Genomic DNA, 19699 nt, shown 5'->3' with positions numbered 1-19699 from the left:
TTCTTTATTTCTCCCCTTCTCCATCCAGACGCTGCACTTTGAAAAGAGATAAACGTCGGAAAAAGACTGTTTTTCCAGCAGCAGAGTTTCATTGGTTTTGGATCCATTTCACTGGGGAACGAATGGAAGAAGGTTCCCAGCAAGTCAGTAGGATGGATGGATGGAGGGAGGGAGGGAGGGAGGGAGGGAGGGAGGCAGGCAGGCAGGCTGGCTGGCTGGCAGGCAGAGAAGTGGACACTGCCCTTGGCTTCTCTGAGCAAGAAGAAAAATACAGAGTCCTTTTCCTTCTCTGCCCGCCCCGCCCGTCCCCGAACGGCCACGAACGGCCAAGCCTTATCTATAGGCCTTAGGCTGCAGGGGAGTAGTGTCCCCGGCAAGCGAGGGCGAGGGGCCAGGTGCCGTCCATTTCCGGTCCGGGAGCTGTCCAGGGCATCCTGGGCTGCTTCCCAGCATCCCCTGGCTGCCAGGCTTTCTGGCCAGCCGGCTGGAAGCAGTGCGCAGGAAGGGGCGGGGCATGCAAATACTAGAAAGAGGACAACGTGGGTATGCTAAGTGACGCCTAATGAGGCGACAGCCCAGGAGGACTCTGGGAGCCGGGAGAAGGCCTGTGGCCGGGACCTCCTTTCCACCGGCACATGATGAACTCTTGTGGGAGTCTGAAAAAGAGGCGAAAGGGCGTCCAGCGACGGTGCAAGGGAAGACCCCGGTCCGGGTCAGCCAGGTGGATTTCTTCGGGAGGCGTTAATTCTGGCACCATTCTGGTTATCGCTTCTCGGCCTTTTGGCTAAGATCAAGTGTAGTATCTGTTCTTATCAGTTTAATATCTGATACGTCCTCTATCTGGGGACCATATATTAAATTGATTTTTGGAACAGGGAGATGGAATAGGAGCTTGCTCTGTCCACTCCACGCATCAACCTGGTATTGCAGTACCTCCAGGAATGGTGCACTTCCCCACCCGGGGAAAACAACAATGCTGTTGAAAAATAGACGAGAAAACGAGAGTAGCGCTCCACTACCAAACCCTGTAAAGTGGCGCTATTGTGTTTGCGTGTGAATAAAAGCAAACTGGTCACCGTGTCTTGCCTTATTTATGTATTTATTTGACTTATTTGCCGCACCCGGGCCGTGCGTTATTTATTTATGAATTTTTCGGGTTTACGAAAAAAAATACAAATAAAAAATTATTTCTTTATTTCTCCCCTTCTCCATCCAGACGCTGCACTTTGAAAAGAGATAAACGTCGGAAAAAGACTGTTTTTCCAGCAGCAGAGTTTCATTGGTTTTGGATCCATTTCACTGGGGAACGAATGGAAGAAGGTTCCCAGCAAGTCAGTAGGATGGATGGATGGAGGGAGGGAGGGAGGGAGGGAGGGAGGGAGGCAGGCAGGCAGGCTGGCTGGCTGGCAGGCAGAGAAGTGGACACTGCCCTTGGCTTCTCTGAGCAAGAAGAAAAATACAGAGTCCTTTTCCTTCTCTGCCCGCCCCGCCCGTCCCCGAACGGCCACGAACGGCCAAGCCTTATCTATAGGCCTTAGGCTGCAGGGGAGTAGTGTCCCCGGCAAGCGAGGGCGAGGGGCCAGGTGCCGTCCATTTCCGGTCCGGGAGCTGTCCAGGGCATCCTGGGCTGCTTCCCAGCATCCCCTGGCTGCCAGGCTTTCTGGCCAGCCGGCTGGAAGCAGTGCGCAGGAAGGGGCGGGGCATGCAAATACTAGAAAGAGGACAACGTGGGTATGCTAAGTGACGCCTAATGAGGCGACAGCCCAGGAGGACTCTGGGAGCCGGGAGAAGGCCTGTGGCCGGGACCTCCTTTCCACCGGCACATGATGAACTCTTGCTGGGAGTCTGAAAAAGAGGCGAAAGGGCGTCCAGCGACGGTGCAAGGGAAGACCCCGGTCCGGGTCAGCCAGGTGGATTTCTTCGGGAGGCGTTAATTCTGGCACCATTCTGGTTATCGCTTCTCGGCCTTTTGGCTAAGATCAAGTGTAGTATCTGTTCTTATCAGTTTAATATCTGATACGTCCTCTATCTGGGGACCATATATTAAATTGATTTTTGGAACAGGGAGATGGAATAGGAGCTTGCTCTGTCCACTCCACGCATCAACCTGATATTGCAGTACCTCCAGGAATGGTGCACTTCCCCACCCGGGGAAAACAACAATGCTGTTGAAAAATAGACGAGAAAACGAGAGTAGCGCTCCACTACCAAACCCTGTAAAGTGGCGCTATTGTGTTTGCGTGTGAATAAAAGCAAACTGGTCACCGTGTCTTGCCTTATTTATGTATTTATTTGACTTATTTGCCGCACCCGGGCCGTGCGTTATTTATTTATGAATTTTTCGGGTTTACGAAAAAAAATACAAATAAAAAATTATTTCTTTATTTCTCCCCTTCTCCATCCAGACGCTGCACTTTGAAAAGAGATAAACGTCGGAAAAAGACTGTTTTTCCAGCAGCAGAGTTTCATTGGTTTTGGATCCATTTCACTGGGGAACGAATGGAAGAAGGTTCCCAGCAAGTCAGTAGGATGGATGGATGGAGGGAGGGAGGGAGGGAGGGAGGGAGGGAGGCAGGCAGGCAGGCTGGCTGGCTGGCAGGCAGAGAAGTGGACACTGCCCTTGGCTTCTCTGAGCAAGAAGAAAAATACAGAGTCCTTTTCCTTCTCTGCCCGCCCCGCCCGTCCCCGAACGGCCACGAACGGCCAAGCCTTATCTATAGGCCTTAGGCTGCAGGGGAGTAGTGTCCCCGGCAAGCGAGGGCGAGGGGCCAGGTGCCGTCCATTTCCGGTCCGGGAGCTGTCCAGGGCATCCTGGGCTGCTTCCCAGCATCCCCTGGCTGCCAGGCTTTCTGGCCAGCCGGCTGGAAGCAGTGCGCAGGAAGGGGCGGGGCATGCAAATACTAGAAAGAGGACAACGTGGGTATGCTAAGTGACGCCTAATGAGGCGACAGCCCAGGAGGACTCTGGGAGCCGGGAGAAGGCCTGTGGCCGGGACCTCCTTTCCACCGGCACATGATGAACTCTTGTGGGAGTCTGAAAAAGAGGCGAAAGGGCGTCCAGCGACGGTGCAAGGGAAGACCCCGGTCCGGGTCAGCCAGGTGGATTTCTTCGGGAGGCGTTAATTCTGGCACCATTCTGGTTATCGCTTCTCGGCCTTTTGGCTAAGATCAAGTGTAGTATCTGTTCTTATCAGTTTAATATCTGATACGTCCTCTATCTGGGGACCATATATTAAATTGATTTTTGGAACAGGGAGATGGAATAGGAGCTTGCTCTGTCCACTCCACGCATCAACCTGGTATTGCAGTACCTCCAGGAATGGTGCACTTCCCCACCCGGGGAAAACAACAATGCTGTTGAAAAATAGACGAGAAAACGAGAGTAGCGCTCCACTACCAAACCCTGTAAAGTGGCGCTATTGTGTTTGCGTGTGAATAAAAGCAAACTGGTCACCGTGTCTTGCCTTATTTATGTATTTATTTGACTTATTTGCCGCACCCGGGCCGTGCGTTATTTATTTATGAATTTTTCGGGTTTACGAAAAAAAATACAAATAAAAAATTATTTCTTTATTTCTCCCCTTCTCCATCCAGACGCTGCACTTTGAAAAGAGATAAACGTCGGAAAAAGACTGTTTTTCCAGCAGCAGAGTTTCATTGGTTTTGGATCCATTTCACTGGGGAACGAATGGAAGAAGGTTCCCAGCAAGTCAGTAGGATGGATGGATGGAGGGAGGGAGGGAGGGAGGGAGGGAGGGAGGCAGGCAGGCAGGCTGGCTGGCTGGCAGGCAGAGAAGTGGACACTGCCCTTGGCTTCTCTGAGCAAGAAGAAAAATACAGAGTCCTTTTCCTTCTCTGCCCGCCCCGCCCGTCCCCGAACGGCCACGAACGGCCAAGCCTTATCTATAGGCCTTAGGCTGCAGGGGAGTAGTGTCCCCGGCAAGCGAGGGCGAGGGGCCAGGTGCCGTCCATTTCCGGTCCGGGAGCTGTCCAGGGCATCCTGGGCTGCTTCCCAGCATCCCCTGGCTGCCAGGCTTTCTGGCCAGCCGGCTGGAAGCAGTGCGCAGGAAGGGGCGGGGCATGCAAATACTAGAAAGAGGACAACGTGGGTATGCTAAGTGACGCCTAATGAGGCGACAGCCCAGGAGGACTCTGGGAGCCGGGAGAAGGCCTGTGGCCGGGACCTCCTTTCCACCGGCACATGATGAACTCTTGTGGGAGTCTGAAAAAGAGGCGAAAGGGCGTCCAGCGACGGTGCAAGGGAAGACCCCGGTCCGGGTCAGCCAGGTGGATTTCTTCGGGAGGCGTTAATTCTGGCACCATTCTGGTTATCGCTTCTCGGCCTTTTGGCTAAGATCAAGTGTAGTATCTGTTCTTATCAGTTTAATATCTGATACGTCCTCTATCTGGGGACCATATATTAAATTGATTTTTGGAACAGGGAGATGGAATAGGAGCTTGCTCTGTCCACTCCACGCATCAACCTGGTATTGCAGTACCTCCAGGAATGGTGCACTTCCCCACCCGGGGAAAACAACAATGCTGTTGAAAAATAGACGAGAAAACGAGAGTAGCGCTCCACTACCAAACCCTGTAAAGTGGCGCTATTGTGTTTGCGTGTGAATAAAAGCAAACTGGTCACCGTGTCTTGCCTTATTTATGTATTTATTTGACTTATTTGCCGCACCCGGGCCGTGCGTTATTTATTTATGAATTTTTCGGGTTTACGAAAAAAAATACAAATAAAAAATTATTTCTTTATTTCTCCCCTTCTCCATCCAGACGCTGCACTTTGAAAAGAGATAAACGTCGGAAAAAGACTGTTTTTCCAGCAGCAGAGTTTCATTGGTTTTGGATCCATTTCACTGGGGAACGAATGGAAGAAGGTTCCCAGCAAGTCAGTAGGATGGATGGATGGAGGGAGGGAGGGAGGGAGGGAGGGAGGGAGGCAGGCAGGCAGGCTGGCTGGCTGGCAGGCAGAGAAGTGGACACTGCCCTTGGCTTCTCTGAGCAAGAAGAAAAATACAGAGTCCTTTTCCTTCTCTGCCCGCCCCGCCCGTCCCCGAACGGCCACGAACGGCCAAGCCTTATCTATAGGCCTTAGGCTGCAGGGGAGTAGTGTCCCCGGCAAGCGAGGGCGAGGGGCCAGGTGCCGTCCATTTCCGGTCCGGGAGCTGTCCAGGGCATCCTGGGCTGCTTCCCAGCATCCCCTGGCTGCCAGGCTTTCTGGCCAGCCGGCTGGAAGCAGTGCGCAGGAAGGGGCGGGGCATGCAAATACTAGAAAGAGGACAACGTGGGTATGCTAAGTGACGCCTAATGAGGCGACAGCCCAGGAGGACTCTGGGAGCCGGGAGAAGGCCTGTGGCCGGGACCTCCTTTCCACCGGCACATGATGAACTCTTGCTGGGAGTCTGAAAAAGAGGCGAAAGGGCGTCCAGCGACGGTGCAAGGGAAGACCCCGGTCCGGGTCAGCCAGGTGGATTTCTTCGGGAGGCGTTAATTCTGGCACCATTCTGGTTATCGCTTCTCGGCCTTTTGGCTAAGATCAAGTGTAGTATCTGTTCTTATCAGTTTAATATCTGATACGTCCTCTATCTGGGGACCATATATTAAATTGATTTTTGGAACAGGGAGATGGAATAGGAGCTTGCTCTGTCCACTCCACGCATCAACCTGGTATTGCAGTACCTCCAGGAATGGTGCACTTCCCCACCCGGGGAAAACAACAATGCTGTTGAAAAATAGACGAGAAAACGAGAGTAGCGCTCCACTACCAAACCCTGTAAAGTGGCGCTATTGTGTTTGCGTGTGAATAAAAGCAAACTGGTCACCGTGTCTTGCCTTATTTATGTATTTATTTGACTTATTTGCCGCACCCGGGCCGTGCGTTATTTATTTATGAATTTTTCGGGTTTACGAAAAAAAATACAAATAAAAAATTATTTCTTTATTTCTCCCCTTCTCCATCCAGACGCTGCACTTTGAAAAGAGATAAACGTCGGAAAAAGACTGTTTTTCCAGCAGCAGAGTTTCATTGGTTTTGGATCCATTTCACTGGGGAACGAATGGAAGAAGGTTCCCAGCAAGTCAGTAGGATGGATGGATGGAGGGAGGGAGGGAGGGAGGGAGGGAGGGAGGGAGGCAGGCAGGCAGGCTGGCTGGCTGGCAGGCAGAGAAGTGGACACTGCCCTTGGCTTCTCTGAGCAAGAAGAAAAATACAGAGTCCTTTTCCTTCTCTGCCCGCCCCGCCCGTCCCCGAACGGCCACGAACGGCCAAGCCTTATCTATAGGCCTTAGGCTGCAGGGGAGTAGTGTCCCCGGCAAGCGAGGGCGAGGGGCCAGGTGCCGTCCATTTCCGGTCCGGGAGCTGTCCAGGGCATCCTGGGCTGCTTCCCAGCATCCCCTGGCTGCCAGGCTTTCTGGCCAGCCGGCTGGAAGCAGTGCGCAGGAAGGGGCGGGGCATGCAAATACTAGAAAGAGGACAACGTGGGTATGCTAAGTGACGCCTAATGAGGCGACAGCCCAGGAGGACTCTGGGAGCCGGGAGAAGGCCTGTGGCCGGGACCTCCTTTCCACCGGCACATGATGAACTCTTGCTGGGAGTCTGAAAAAGAGGCGAAAGGGCGTCCAGCGACGGTGCAAGGGAAGACCCCGGTCCGGGTGGTCCGGGTCAGCCAGGTGGATTTCTTCGGGAGGCGTTAATTCTGGCACCATTCTGGTTATCGCTTCTCGGCCTTTTGGCTAAGATCAAGTGTAGTATCTGTTCTTATCAGTTTAATATCTGATACGTCCTCTATCTGGGGACCATATATTAAATTGATTTTTGGAACAGGGAGATGGAATAGGAGCTTGCTCTGTCCACTCCACGCATCAACCTGGTATTGCAGTACCTCCAGGAATGGTGCACTTCCCCACCCGGGGAAAACAATGCTGTTGAAAAATAGACGAGAAAACGAGAGTAGCGCTCCACTACCAAACCCTGTAAAGTGGCGCTATTGTGTTTGCGTGTGAATAAAAGCAAACTGGTCACCGTGTCTTGCCTTATTTATGTATTTATTTGACTTATTTGCCGCACCCGGGCCGTGCGTTATTTATTTATGAATTTTTCGGGTTTACGAAAAAAAATACAAATAAAAAATTATTTCTTTATTTCTCCCCTTCTCCATCCAGACGCTGCACTTTGAAAAGAGACAAACGTCGGAAAAAGACTGTTTTTCCAGCAGCAGAGTTTCATTGGTTTTGGATCCATTTCACTGGGGAACGAATGGAAGAAGGTTCCCAGCAAGTCAGTAGGATGGATGGAGGGAGGGAGGCAGGGAGGGAGGGAGGCAGGCAGGCAGGCAGGCTGGCTGGCTGGCAGAGAAGTGGACACTGCCCTTGGCTTCTCTGAGCAAGAAGAAAAATACAGAGTCCTTTTCCTTCTCTGCCCGCCCCGCCCGTCCCCGAACGGCCACGAACGGCCAAGCCTTATCTATAGGCCTTAGGCTGCAGGGGAGTAGTGTCCCCGGCAAGCGAGGGCGAGGGGCCAGGTGCCGTCCATTTCCGGTCCGGGAGCTGTCCAGGGCATCCTGGGCTGCTTCCCAGCATCCCCTGGCTGCCAGGCTTTCTGGCCAGCCGGCTGGAAGCAGTGCGCAGGAAGGGGCGGGGCATGCAAATACTAGAAAGAGGACAACGTGGGTATGCTAAGTGACGCCTAATGAGGCGACAGCCCAGGAGGACTCTGGGAGCCGGGAGAAGGCCTGTGGCCGGGACCTCCTTTCCACCGGCACATGATGAACTCTTGCTGGGAGTCTGAAAAAGAGGCGAAAGGGCGTCCAGCGACGGTGCAAGGGAAGACCCCGGTCCGGGTCAGCCAGGTGGATTTCTTCGGGAGGCGTTAATTCTGGCACCATTCTGGTTATCGCTTCTCGGCCTTTTGGCTAAGATCAAGTGTAGTATCTGTTCTTATCAGTTTAATATCTGATACGTCCTCTATCTGGGGACCATATATTAAATTGATTTTTGGAACAGGGAGATGGAATAGGAGCTTGCTCTGTCCACTCCACGCATCAACCTGGTATTGCAGTACCTCCAGGAATGGTGCACTTCCCCACCCGGGGAAAACAACAATGCTGTTGAAAAATAGACGAGAAAACGAGAGTAGCGCTCCACTACCAAACCCTGTAAAGTGGCGCTATTGTGTTTGCGTGTGAATAAAAGCAAACTGGTCACCGTGTCTTGCCTTATTTATGTATTTATTTGACTTATTTGCCGCACCCGGGCCGTGCGTTATTTATTTATGAATTTTTCGGGTTTACGAAAAAAAATACAAATAAAAAATTATTTCTTTATTTCTCCCCTTCTCCATCCAGACGCTGCACTTTGAAAAGAGATAAACGTCGGAAAAAGACTGTTTTTCCAGCAGCAGAGTTTCATTGGTTTTGGATCCATTTCACTGGGGAACGAATGGAAGAAGGTTCCCAGCAAGTCAGTAGGATGGATGGATGGAGGGAGGGAGGGAGGGAGGGAGGGAGGGAGGGAGGCAGGCAGGCAGGCAGGCTGGCTGGCTGGCAGGCAGAGAAGTGGACACTGCCCTTGGCTTCTCTGAGCAAGAAGAAAAATACAGAGTCCTTTTCCTTCTCTGCCCGCCCCGCCCGTCCCCGAACGGCCACGAACGGCCAAGCCTTATCTATAGGCCTTAGGCTGCAGGGGAGTAGTGTCCCCGGCAAGCGAGGGCGAGGGGCCAGGTGCCGTCCATTTCCGGTCCGGGAGCTGTCCAGGGCATCCTGGGCTGCTTCCCAGCATCCCCTGGCTGCCAGGCTTTCTGGCCAGCCGGCTGGAAGCAGTGCGCAGGAAGGGGCGGGGCATGCAAATACTAGAAAGAGGACAACGTGGGTATGCTAAGTGACGCCTAATGAGGCGACAGCCCAGGAGGACTCTGGGAGCCGGGAGAAGGCCTGTGGCCGGGACCTCCTTTCCACCGGCACATGATGAACTCTTGCTGGGAGTCTGAAAAAGAGGCGAAAGGGCGTCCAGCGACGGTGCAAGGGAAGACCCCGGTCCGGGTCAGCCAGGTGGATTTCTTCGGGAGGCGTTAATTCTGGCACCATTCTGGTTATCGCTTCTCGGCCTTTTGGCTAAGATCAAGTGTAGTATCTGTTCTTATCAGTTTAATATCTGATACGTCCTCTATCTGGGGACCATATATTAAATTGATTTTTGGAACAGGGAGATGGAATAGGAGCTTGCTCTGTCCACTCCACGCATCAACCTGGTATTGCAGTACCTCCAGGAATGGTGCACTTCCCCACCCGGGGAAAACAACAATGCTGTTGAAAAATAGACGAGAAAACGAGAGTAGCGCTCCACTACCAAACCCTGTAAAGTGGCGCTATTGTGTTTGCGTGTGAATAAAAGCAAACTGGTCACCGTGTCTTGCCTTATTTATGTATTTATTTGACTTATTTGCCGCACCCGGGCCGTGCGTTATTTATTTATGAATTTTTCGGGTTTACGAAAAAAAATACAAATAAAAAATTATTTCTTTATTTCTCCCCTTCTCCATCCAGACGCTGCACTTTGAAAAGAGATAAACGTCGGAAAAAGACTGTTTTTCCAGCAGCAGAGTTTCATTGGTTTTGGATCCATTTCACTGGGGAACGAATGGAAGAAGGTTCCCAGCAAGTCAGTAGGATGGATGGATGGAGGGAGGGAGGGAGGGAGGGAGGGAGGGAGGGAGGCAGGCAGGCAGGCTGGCTGGCTGGCAGGCAGAGAAGTGGACACTGCCCTTGGCTTCTCTGAGCAAGAAGAAAAATACAGAGTCCTTTTCCTTCTCTGCCCGCCCCGCCCGTCCCCGAACGGCCACGAACGGCCAAGCCTTATCTATAGGCCTTAGGCTGCAGGGGAGTAGTGTCCCCGGCAAGCGAGGGCGAGGGGCCAGGTGCCGTCCATTTCCGGTCCGGGAGCTGTCCAGGGCATCCTGGGCTGCTTCCCAGCATCCCCTGGCTGCCAGGCTTTCTGGCCAGCCGGCTGGAAGCAGTGCGCAGGAAGGGGCGGGGCATGCAAATACTAGAAAGAGGACAACGTGGGTATGCTAAGTGACGCCTAATGAGGCGACAGCCCAGGAGGACTCTGGGAGCCGGGAGAAGGCCTGTGGCCGGGACCTCCTTTCCACCGGCACATGATGAACTCTTGCTGGGAGTCTGAAAAAGAGGCGAAAGGGCGTCCAGCGACGGTGCAAGGGAAGACCCCGGTCCGGGTCAGCCAGGTGGATTTCTTCGGGAGGCGTTAATTCTGGCACCATTCTGGTTATCGCTTCTCGGCCTTTTGGCTAAGATCAAGTGTAGTATCTGTTCTTATCAGTTTAATATCTGATACGTCCTCTATCTGGGGACCATATATTAAATTGATTTTTGGAACAGGGAGATGGAATAGGAGCTTGCTCTGTCCACTCCACGCATCAACCTGGTATTGCAGTACCTCCAGGAATGGTGCACTTCCCCACCCGGGGAAAACAATGCTGTTGAAAAATAGACGAGAAAACGAGAGTAGCGCTCCACTACCAAACCCTGTAAAGTGGCGCTATTGTGTTTGCGTGTGAATAAAAGCAAACTGGTCACCGTGTCTTGCCTTATTTATGTATTTATTTGACTTATTTGCCGCACCCGGGCCGTGCGTTATTTATTTATGAATTTTTCGGGTTTACGAAAAAAAATACAAATAAAAAATTATTTCTTTATTTCTCCCCTTCTCCATCCAGACGCTGCACTTTGAAAAGAGACAAACGTCGGAAAAAGACTGTTTTTCCAGCAGCAGAGTTTCATTGGTTTTGGATCCATTTCACTGGGGAACGAATGGAAGAAGGTTCCCAGCAAGTCAGTAGGATGGATGGATGGAGGGAGGGAGGGAGGGAGGGAGGGAGGGAGGGAGGCAGGCAGGCAGGCAGGCTGGCTGGCTGGCAGGCAGAGAAGTGGACACTGCCCTTGGCTTCTCTGAGCAAGAAGAAAAATACAGAGTCCTTTTCCTTCTCTGCCCGCCCCGCAACGGCCACGAACGGCCAAGCCTTATCTATAGGCCTTAGGCTGCAGGGGAGTAGTGTCCCCGGCAAGCGAGGGCGAGGGGCCAGGTGCCGTCCATTTCCGGTCCGGGAGCTGTCCAGGGCATCCTGGGCTGCTTCCCAGCATCCCCTGGCTGCCAGGCTTTCTGGCCAGCCGGCTGGAAGCAGTGCGCAGGAAGGGGCGGGGCATGCAAATACTAGAAAGAGGACAACGTGGGTATGCTAAGTGACGCCTAATGAGGCGACAGCCCAGGAGGACTCTGGGAGCCGGGAGAAGGCCTGTGGCCGGGACCTCCTTTCCACCGGCACATGATGAACTCTTGCTGGGAGTCTGAAAAAGAGGCGAAAGGGCGTCCAGCGACGGTGCAAGGGAAGACCCCGGTCCGGGTCAGCCAGGTGGATTTCTTCGGGAGGCGTTAATTCTGGCACCATTCTGGTTATCGCTTCTCGGCCTTTTGGCTAAGATCAAGTGTAGTTTCACTTGCCTCCCCTAGGGGAGGGCGGTCAGTTGGGATGTGCTCATTGAACTTTGTGTGTCAATGATATTCCCAATACGTAGAAACGAGATTCGGTTCCGGATCGACAATGACAGCAATGTCATTACGCATATGACAGTAATGTCATAACGTTTTTAGTAGCCTGGCATGCTGGACTGTTGGGCAGTACCCCAGTGGGGGCTGACTGGCAGGCCGGCTGAATGGCGATTTTTTTCGTAGGTCAGCAGGCGAGACTGGGCTGCTGTGCCAACCGGCTTTGTTTGACAACCGGGCTGATGACCTTGGATGGAACGACAGGGCCGAACGGCATGGCTGGAAGGCTAAGTCGCCCCCCTGTCCAGGCGAACCCTCCTAGGTCCGACCGGCACAAGGCCAACCAGCTAATGGCTGTCTGCGGATTGGTTCCCCGCTTTCAGCTGGGCTGGTTGGCTGCTGGATGGAGGTAGTAGCAGGACAGACCGGGGTTGGCTGAAAAGATAAGCCATGCCTAGTACCCCCTGGGCAAGTAGGCCAGGCGAGACGGCTCGGTTGAAGGGCAAGGCCGGTGGGTGTGGCAGACTGGCCAGACCTGCTGACTGAGGGTGTGACGGGTAGGACATGGAAAAAAAAAAAAAAATCTGTTCTTATCAGTTTAATATCTGATACGTCCTCTATCTGGGGACCATATATTAAATTGATTTTTGGAACAGGGAGATGGAATAGGAGCTTGCTCTGTCCACTCCACGCATCAACCTGGTATTGCAGTACCTCCAGGAATGGTGCACTTCCCCACCCGGGGAAAACAATGCTGTTGAAAAATAGACGAGAAAACGAGAGTAGCGCTCCACTACCAAACCCTGTAAAGTGGCGCTATTGTGTTTGCGTGTGAATAAAAGCAAACTGGTCACCGTGTCTTGCCTTATTTATGTATTTATTTGACTTATTTGCCGCACCCGGGCCGTGCGTTATTTATTTATGAATTTTTCGGGTTTACGAAAAAAAATACAAATAAAAAATTATTTCTTTATTTCTCCCCTTCTCCATCCAGACGCTGCACTTTGAAAAGAGACAAACGTCGGAAAAAGACTGTTTTTCCAGCAGCAGAGTTTCATTGGTTTTGGATCCATTTCACTGGGGAACGAATGGAAGAAGGTTCCCAGCAAGTCAGTAGGATGGATGGATGGAGGGAGGGAGGGAGGGAGGGAGGGAGGGAGGGAGGCAGGCAGGCAGGCAGGCTGGCTGGCTGGCAGGCAGAGAAGTGGACACTGCCCTTGGCTTCTCTGAGCAAGAAGAAAAATACAGAGTCCTTTTCCTTCTCTGCCCGCCCCGCCCGTCCCCGAACGGCCACGAACGGCCAAGCCTTATCTATAGGCCTTAGGCTGCAGGGGAGTAGTGTCCCCGGCAAGCGAGGGCGAGGGGCCAGGTGCCGTCCATTTCCGGTCCGGGAGCTGTCCAGGGCATCCTGGGCTGCTTCCCAGCATCCCCTGGCTGCCAGGCTTTCTGGCCAGCCGGCTGGAAGCAGTGCGCAGGAAGGGGCGGGGCATGCAAATACTAGAAAGAGGACAACGTGGGTATGCTAAGTGACGCCTAATGAGGCGACAGCCCAGGAGGACTCTGGGAGCCGGGAGAAGGCCTGTGGCCGGGACCTCCTTTCCACCGGCACATGATGAACTCTTGCTGGGAGTCTGAAAAAGAGGCGAAAGGGCGTCCAGCGACGGTGCAAGGGAAGACCCCGGTCCGGGTCAGCCAGGTGGATTTCTTCGGGAGGCGTTAATTCTGGCACCATTCTGGTTATCGCTTCTCGGCCTTTTGGCTAAGATCAAGTGTAGTATCTGTTCTTATCAGTTTAATATCTGATACGTCCTCTATCTGGGGACCATATATTAAATTGATTTTTGGAACAGGGAGATGGAATAGGAGCTTGCTCTGTCCACTCCACGCATCAACCTGGTATTGCAGTACCTCCAGGAATGGTGCACTTCCCCACCCGGGGAAAACAATGCTGTTGAAAAATAGACGAGAAAACGAGAGTAGCGCTCCACTACCAAACCCTGTAAAGTGGCGCTATTGTGTTTGCGTGTGAATAAAAGCAAACTGGTCACCGTGTCTTGCCTTATTTATGTATTTATTTGACTTATTTGCCGCACCCGGGCCGTGCGTTATTTATTTATGAATTTTTCGGGTTTACGAAAAAAAATACAAATAAAAAATTATTTCTTTATTTCTCCCCTTCTCCATCCAGACGCTGCACTTTGAAAAGAGACAAACGTCGGAAAAAGACTGTTTTTCCAGCAGCAGAGTTTCATTGGTTTTGGATCCATTTCACTGGGGAACGAATGGAAGAAGGTTCCCAGCAAGTCAGTAGGATGGATGGAGGGAGGGAGGCAGGGAGGGAGGGAGGGAGGGAGGGAGGCAGGCAGGCAGGCAGGCTGGCTGGCTGGCAGAGAAGTGGACACTGCCCTTGGCTTCTCTGAGCAAGAAGAAAAATACAGAGTCCTTTTCCTTCTCTGCCCGCCCCGCCCGTCCCCGAACGGCCACGAACGGCCAAGCCTTATCTATAGGCCTTAGGCTGCAGGGGAGTAGTGTCCCCGGCAAGCGAGGGCGAGGGGCCAGGTGCCGTCCATTTCCGGTCCGGGAGCTGTCCAGGGCATCCTGGGCTGCTTCCCAGCATCCCCTGGCTGCCAGGCTTTCTGGCCAGCCGGCTGGAAGCAGTGCGCAGGAAGGGGCGGGGCATGCAAATACTAGAAAGAGGACAACGTGGGTATGCTAAGTGACGCCTAATGAGGCGACAGCCCAGGAGGACTCTGGGAGCCGGGAGAAGGCCTGTGGCCGGGACCTCCTTTCCACCGGCACATGATGAACTCTTGCTGGGAGTCTGAAAAAGAGGCGAAAGGGCGTCCAGCGACGGTGCAAGGGAAGACCCCGGTCCGGGTCAGCCAGGTGGATTTCTTCGGGAGGCGTTAATTCTGGCACCATTCTGGTTATCGCTTCTCGGCCTTTTGGCTAAGATCAAGTGTAGTATCTGTTCTTATCAGTTTAATATCTGATACGTCCTCTATCTGGGGACCATATATTAAATTGATTTTTGGAACAGGGAGATGGAATAGGAGCTTGCTCTGTCCACTCCACGCATCAACCTGGTATTGCAGTACCTCCAGGAATGGTGCACTTCCCCACCCGGGGAAAACAACAATGCTGTTGAAAAATAGACGAGAAAACGAGAGTAGCGCTCCACTACCAAACCCTGTAAAGTGGCGCTATTGTGTTTGCGTGTGAATAAAAGCAAACTGGTCACCGTGTCTTGCCTTATTTATGTATTTATTTGACTTATTTGCCGCACCCGGGCCGTGCGTTATTTATTTATGAATTTTTCGGGTTTACGAAAAAAAATACAAATAAAAAATTATTTCTTTATTTCTCCCCTTCTCCATCCAGACGCTGCACTTTGAAAAGAGATAAACGTCGGAAAAAGACTGTTTTTCCAGCAGCAGAGTTTCATTGGTTTTGGATCCATTTCACTGGGGAACGAATGGAAGAAGGTTCCCAGCAAGTCAGTAGGATGGATGGATGGAGGGAGGGAGGGAGGGAGGGAGGGAGGGAGGGAGGCAGGCAGGCAGGCAGGCTGGCTGGCTGGCAGGCAGAGAAGTGGACACTGCCCTTGGCTTCTCTGAGCAAGAAGAAAAATACAGAGTCCTTTTCCTTCTCTGCCCGCCCCGCCCGTCCCCGAACGGCCACGAACGGCCAAGCCTTATCTATAGGCCTTAGGCTGCAGGGGAGTAGTGTCCCCGGCAAGCGAGGGCGAGGGGCCAGGTGCCGTCCATTTCCGGTCCGGGAGCTGTCCAGGGCATCCTGGGCTGCTTCCCAGCATCCCCTGGCTGCCAGGCTTTCTGGCCAGCCGGCTGGAAGCAGTGCGCAGGAAGGGGCGGGGCATGCAAATACTAGAAAGAGGACAACGTGGGTATGCTAAGTGACGCCTAATGAGGCGACAGCCCAGGAGGACTCTGGGAGCCGGGAGAAGGCCTGTGGCCGGGACCTCCTTTCCACCGGCACATGATGAACTCTTGCTGGGAGTCTGAAAAAGAGGCGAAAGGGCGTCCAGCGACGGTGCAAGGGAAGACCCCGGTCCGGGTCAGCCAGGTGGATTTCTTCGGGAGGCGTTAATTCTGGCACCATTCTGGTTATCGCTTCTCGGCCTTTTGGCTAAGATCAAGTGTAGTTTCACTTGCCTCCCCTAGGGGAGGGCGGTCAGTTGGGATGTGCTCATTGAACTTTGTGTGTCAATGATATTCCCAATACGTAGAAACGAGATTCGGTTCCGGATCGACAATGACAGCAATGTCATTACGCATATGACAGTAATGTCATAACGTTTTTAGTAGCCTGGCATGCTGGACTGTTGGGCAGTACCCCAGTGGGGGCTGACTGGCAGGCCGGCTGAATGGCGATTTTTTTCGTAGGTCAGCAGGCGAGACTGGGCTGCTGTGCCAACCGGCTTTGTTTGACAACCGGGCTGATGACCTTGGATGGAACGACAGGGCCGAACGGCATGGCTGGAAGGCTAAGTCGCCCCCCTGTCCAGGCGAACCCTCCTAGGTCCGACCGGCACAAGGCCAACCAGCTAATGGCTGTCTGCGGATTGGTTCCCCGCTTTCAGCTGGGCTGGTTGGCTGCTGGATGGAGGTAGTAGCAGGACAGACCGGGGTTGGCTGAAAAGATAAGCCATGCCTAGTACCCCCTGGGCAAGTAGGCCAGGCGAGACGGCTCGGTTGAAGGGCAAGGCCGGTGGGTGTGGCAGACTGGCCAGACCTGCTGACTGAGGGTGTGACGGGTAGGACAAAAAAAAAAAAAAAAATCTGTTCTTATCAGTTTAATATCTGATACGTCCTCTATCTGGGGACCATATATTAAATTGATTTTTGGAACAGGGAGATGGAATAGGAGCTTGCTCTGTCCACTCCACGCATCAACCTGGTATTGCAGTACCTCCAGGAATGGTGCACTTCCCCACCCGGGGAAAACAATGCTGTTGAAAAATAGACGAGAAAACGAGAGTAGCGCTCCACTACCAAACCCTGTAAAGTGGCGCTATTGTGTTTGCGTGTGAATAAAAGCAAACTGGTCACCGTGTCTTGCCTTATTTATGTATTTATTTGACTTATTTGCCGCACCCGGGCCGTGCGTTATTTATTTATGAATTTTTCGGGTTTACGAAAAAAAATACAAATAAAAAATTATTTCTTTATTTCTCCCCTTCTCCATCCAGACGCTGCACTTTGAAAAGAGACAAACGTCGGAAAAAGACTGTTTTTCCAGCAGCAGAGTTTCATTGGTTTTGGATCCATTTCACTGGGGAACGAATGGAAGAAGGTTCCCAGCAAGTCAGTAGGATGGATGGATGGAGGGAGGGAGGGAGGGAGGGAGGGAGGGAGGGAGGCAGGCAGGCAGGCAGGCTGGCTGGCTGGCAGGCAGAGAAGTGGACACTGCCCTTGGCTTCTCTGAGCAAGAAGAAAAATACAGAGTCCTTTTCCTTCTCTGCCCGCCCCGCCCGTCCCCGAACGGCCACGAACGGCCAAGCCTTATCTATAGGCCTTAGGCTGCAGGGGAGTAGTGTCCCCGGCAAGCGAGGGCGAGGGGCCAGGTGCCGTCCATTTCCGGTCCGGGAGCTGTCCAGGGCATCCTGGGCTGCTTCCCAGCATCCCCTGGCTGCCAGGCTTTCTGGCCAGCCGGCTGGAAGCAGTGCGCAGGAAGGGGCGGGGCATGCAAATACTAGAAAGAGGACAACGTGGGTATGCTAAGTGACGCCTAATGAGGCGACAGCCCAGGAGGACTCTGGGAGCCGGGAGAAGGCCTGTGGCCGGGACCTCCTTTCCACCGGCACATGATGAACTCTTGCTGGGAGTCTGAAAAAGAGGCGAAAGGGCGTCCAGCGACGGTGCAAGGGAAGACCCCGGTCCGGGTCAGCCAGGTGGATTTCTTCGGGAGGCGTTAATTCTGGCACCATTCTGGTTATCGCTTCTCGGCCTTTTGGCTAAGATCAAGTGTAGTATCTGTTCTTATCAGTTTAATATCTGATACGTCCTCTATCTGGGGACCATATATTAAATTGATTTTTGGAACAGGGAGATGGAATAGGAGCTTGCTCTGTCCACTCCACGCATCAACCTGGTATTGCAGTACCTCCAGGAATGGTGCACTTCCCCACCCGGGGAAAACAACAATGCTGTTGAAAAATAGACGAGAAAACGAGAGTAGCGCTCCACTACCAAACCCTGTAAAGTGGCGCTATTGTGTTTGCGTGTGAATAAAAGCAAACTGGTCACCGTGTCTTGCCTTATTTATGTATTTATTTGACTTATTTGCCGCACCCGGGCCGTGCGTTATTTATTTATGAATTTTTCGGGTTTACGAAAAAAAATACAAATAAAAAATTATTTCTTTATTTCTCCCCTTCTCCATCCAGACGCTGCACTTTGAAAAGAGATAAACGTCGGAAAAAGACTGTTTTTCCAGCAGCAGAGTTTCATTGGTTTTGGATCCATTTCACTGGGGAACGAATGGAAGAAGGTTCCCAGCAAGTCAGTAGGATGGATGGATGGAGGGAGGGAGGGAGGGAGGGAGGGAGGGAGGGAGGCAGGCAGGCAGGCTGGCTGGCTGGCAGGCAGAGAAGTGGACACTGCCCTTGGCTTCTCTGAGCAAGAAGAAAAATACAGAGTCCTTTTCCTTCTCTGCCCGCCCCGCCCGTCCCCGAACGGCCACGAACGGCCAAGCCTTATCTATAGGCCTTAGGCTGCAGGGGAGTAGTGTCCCCGGCAAGCGAGGGCGAGGGGCCAGGTGCCGTCCATTTCCGGTCCGGGAGCTGTCCAGGGCATCCTGGGCTGCTTCCCAGCATCCCCTGGCTGCCAGGCTTTCTGGCCAGCCGGCTGGAAGCAGTGCGCAGGAAGGGGCGGGGCATGCAAATACTAGAAAGAGGACAACGTGGGTATGCTAAGTGACGCCTAATGAGGCGACAGCCCAGGAGGACTCTGGGAGCCGGGAGAAGGCCTGTGGCCGGGACCTCCTTTCCACCGGCACATGATGAACTCTTGCTGGGAGTCTGAAAAAGAGGCGAAAGGGCGTCCAGCGACGGTGCAAGGGAAGACCCCGGTCCGGGTCAGCCAGGTGGATTTCTTCGGGAGGCGTTAATTCTGGCACCATTCTGGTTATCGCTTCTCGGCCTTTTGGCTAAGATCAAGTGTAGTATCTGTTCTTATCAGTTTAATATCTGATACGTCCTCTATCTGGGGACCATATATTAAATTGATTTTTGGAACAGGGAGATGGAATAGGAGCTTGCTCTGTCCACTCCACGCATCAACCTGGTATTGCAGTACCTCCAGGAATGGTGCACTTCCCCACCCGGGGAAAACAATGCTGTTGAAAAATAGACGAGAAAACGAGAGTAGCGCTCCACTACCAAACCCTGTAAAGTGGCGCTATTGTGTTTGCGTGTGAATAAAAGCAAACTGGTCACCGTGTCTTGCCTTATTTATGTATTTATTTGACTTATTTGCCGCACCCGGGCCGTGCGTTATTTATTTATGAATTTTTCGGGTTTACGAAAAAAAATACAAATAAAAAATTATTTCTTTATTTCTCCCCTTCTCCATCCAGACGCTGCACTTTGAAAAGAGACAAACGTCGGAAAAAGACTGTTTTTCCAGCAGCAGAGTTTCATTGGTTTTGGATCCATTTCACTGGGGAACGAATGGAAGAAGGTTCCCAGCAAGTCAGTAGGATGGATGGAGGGAGGGAGGCAGGGAGGGAGGGAGGCAGGCAGGCAGGCAGGCTGGCTGGCTGGCAGAGAAGTGGACACTGCCCTTGGCTTCTCTGAGCAAGAAGAAAAATACAGAGTCCTTTTCCTTCTCTGCCCGCCCCGCCCGTCCCCGAACGGCCACGAACGGCCAAGCCTTATCTATAGGCCTTAGGCTGCAGGGGAGTAGTGTCCCCGGCAAGCGAGGGCGAGGGGCCAGGTGCCGTCCATTTCCGGTCCGGGAGCTGTCCAGGGCATCCTGGGCTGCTTCCCAGCATCCCCTGGCTGCCAGGCTTTCTGGCCAGCCGGCTGGAAGCAGTGCGCAGGAAGGGGCGGGGCATGCAAATACTAGAAAGAGGACAACGTGGGTATGCTAAGTGACGCCTAATGAGGCGACAGC

General features: G+C 52.8%; 15 non-coding genes and 2 pseudogenes across 15 annotated transcripts; all 17 read left to right on the top strand.

Annotated features, from left to right (window-relative positions):
• Positions 1-764: 764 nt before the first annotated feature.
• Positions 765-955, top strand: LOC144765242 (U2 spliceosomal RNA). Its single transcript, XR_013597247.1, has one exon. It is a non-coding gene; the product is annotated as a U2 spliceosomal RNA (small nuclear RNA).
• Positions 956-1953: 998 nt separating this feature from the next.
• Positions 1954-2144, top strand: LOC144764298 (U2 spliceosomal RNA). Its single transcript, XR_013596482.1, has one exon. It is a non-coding gene; the product is annotated as a U2 spliceosomal RNA (small nuclear RNA).
• A 997-nt stretch (positions 2145-3141) lies between these two features.
• Positions 3142-3332, top strand: LOC144765230 (U2 spliceosomal RNA). Its single transcript, XR_013597236.1, has one exon. It is a non-coding gene; the product is annotated as a U2 spliceosomal RNA (small nuclear RNA).
• Positions 3333-4329: 997 nt separating this feature from the next.
• Positions 4330-4520, top strand: LOC144765219 (U2 spliceosomal RNA). The gene has a single exon (XR_013597225.1). It is a non-coding gene; the product is annotated as a U2 spliceosomal RNA (small nuclear RNA).
• Positions 4521-5518: 998 nt separating this feature from the next.
• Positions 5519-5709, top strand: LOC144765207 (U2 spliceosomal RNA). The gene has a single exon (XR_013597214.1). It is a non-coding gene; the product is annotated as a U2 spliceosomal RNA (small nuclear RNA).
• Positions 5710-6720: 1011 nt separating this feature from the next.
• Positions 6721-6911, top strand: LOC144765195 (U2 spliceosomal RNA). The gene has a single exon (XR_013597203.1). It is a non-coding gene; the product is annotated as a U2 spliceosomal RNA (small nuclear RNA).
• Positions 6912-7898: 987 nt separating this feature from the next.
• On the top strand, positions 7899-8089 carry LOC144765183 (U2 spliceosomal RNA). Its single transcript, XR_013597192.1, has one exon. It is a non-coding gene; the product is annotated as a U2 spliceosomal RNA (small nuclear RNA).
• A 1006-nt stretch (positions 8090-9095) lies between these two features.
• Positions 9096-9286, top strand: LOC144765172 (U2 spliceosomal RNA). The gene has a single exon (XR_013597181.1). It is a non-coding gene; the product is annotated as a U2 spliceosomal RNA (small nuclear RNA).
• A 1002-nt stretch (positions 9287-10288) lies between these two features.
• On the top strand, positions 10289-10479 carry LOC144765160 (U2 spliceosomal RNA). Its single transcript, XR_013597170.1, has one exon. It is a non-coding gene; the product is annotated as a U2 spliceosomal RNA (small nuclear RNA).
• A 994-nt stretch (positions 10480-11473) lies between these two features.
• LOC144764525 (U2 spliceosomal RNA) lies at positions 11474-11664 on the top strand. Its single transcript, XR_013596593.1, has one exon. It is a non-coding gene; the product is annotated as a U2 spliceosomal RNA (small nuclear RNA).
• Positions 11665-12126: 462 nt separating this feature from the next.
• Positions 12127-12300, top strand: LOC144764374 (U2 spliceosomal RNA; annotated as a pseudogene).
• A 1003-nt stretch (positions 12301-13303) lies between these two features.
• Positions 13304-13494, top strand: LOC144765148 (U2 spliceosomal RNA). Its single transcript, XR_013597159.1, has one exon. It is a non-coding gene; the product is annotated as a U2 spliceosomal RNA (small nuclear RNA).
• A 999-nt stretch (positions 13495-14493) lies between these two features.
• On the top strand, positions 14494-14684 carry LOC144765135 (U2 spliceosomal RNA). The gene has a single exon (XR_013597148.1). It is a non-coding gene; the product is annotated as a U2 spliceosomal RNA (small nuclear RNA).
• A 1006-nt stretch (positions 14685-15690) lies between these two features.
• Positions 15691-15881, top strand: LOC144764523 (U2 spliceosomal RNA). The gene has a single exon (XR_013596591.1). It is a non-coding gene; the product is annotated as a U2 spliceosomal RNA (small nuclear RNA).
• A 431-nt stretch (positions 15882-16312) lies between these two features.
• On the top strand, positions 16313-16515 carry LOC144764391 (U2 spliceosomal RNA; annotated as a pseudogene).
• Positions 16516-17518: 1003 nt separating this feature from the next.
• Positions 17519-17709, top strand: LOC144765124 (U2 spliceosomal RNA). Its single transcript, XR_013597137.1, has one exon. It is a non-coding gene; the product is annotated as a U2 spliceosomal RNA (small nuclear RNA).
• A 1002-nt stretch (positions 17710-18711) lies between these two features.
• Positions 18712-18902, top strand: LOC144765113 (U2 spliceosomal RNA). Its single transcript, XR_013597126.1, has one exon. It is a non-coding gene; the product is annotated as a U2 spliceosomal RNA (small nuclear RNA).
• The last annotated feature ends 797 nt before the right edge of the window (positions 18903-19699 follow it).

This window comes from Lissotriton helveticus, chromosome 6 (genome assembly GCF_964261635.1).
Source record: "Lissotriton helveticus chromosome 6, aLisHel1.1, whole genome shotgun sequence".
NCBI lineage: Eukaryota > Metazoa > Chordata > Amphibia > Caudata > Salamandridae > Lissotriton > Lissotriton helveticus.
The sequence above is the reverse complement of the archived record's forward strand: the minus strand, read 5'-3'. Positions and strand labels throughout refer to the sequence as shown.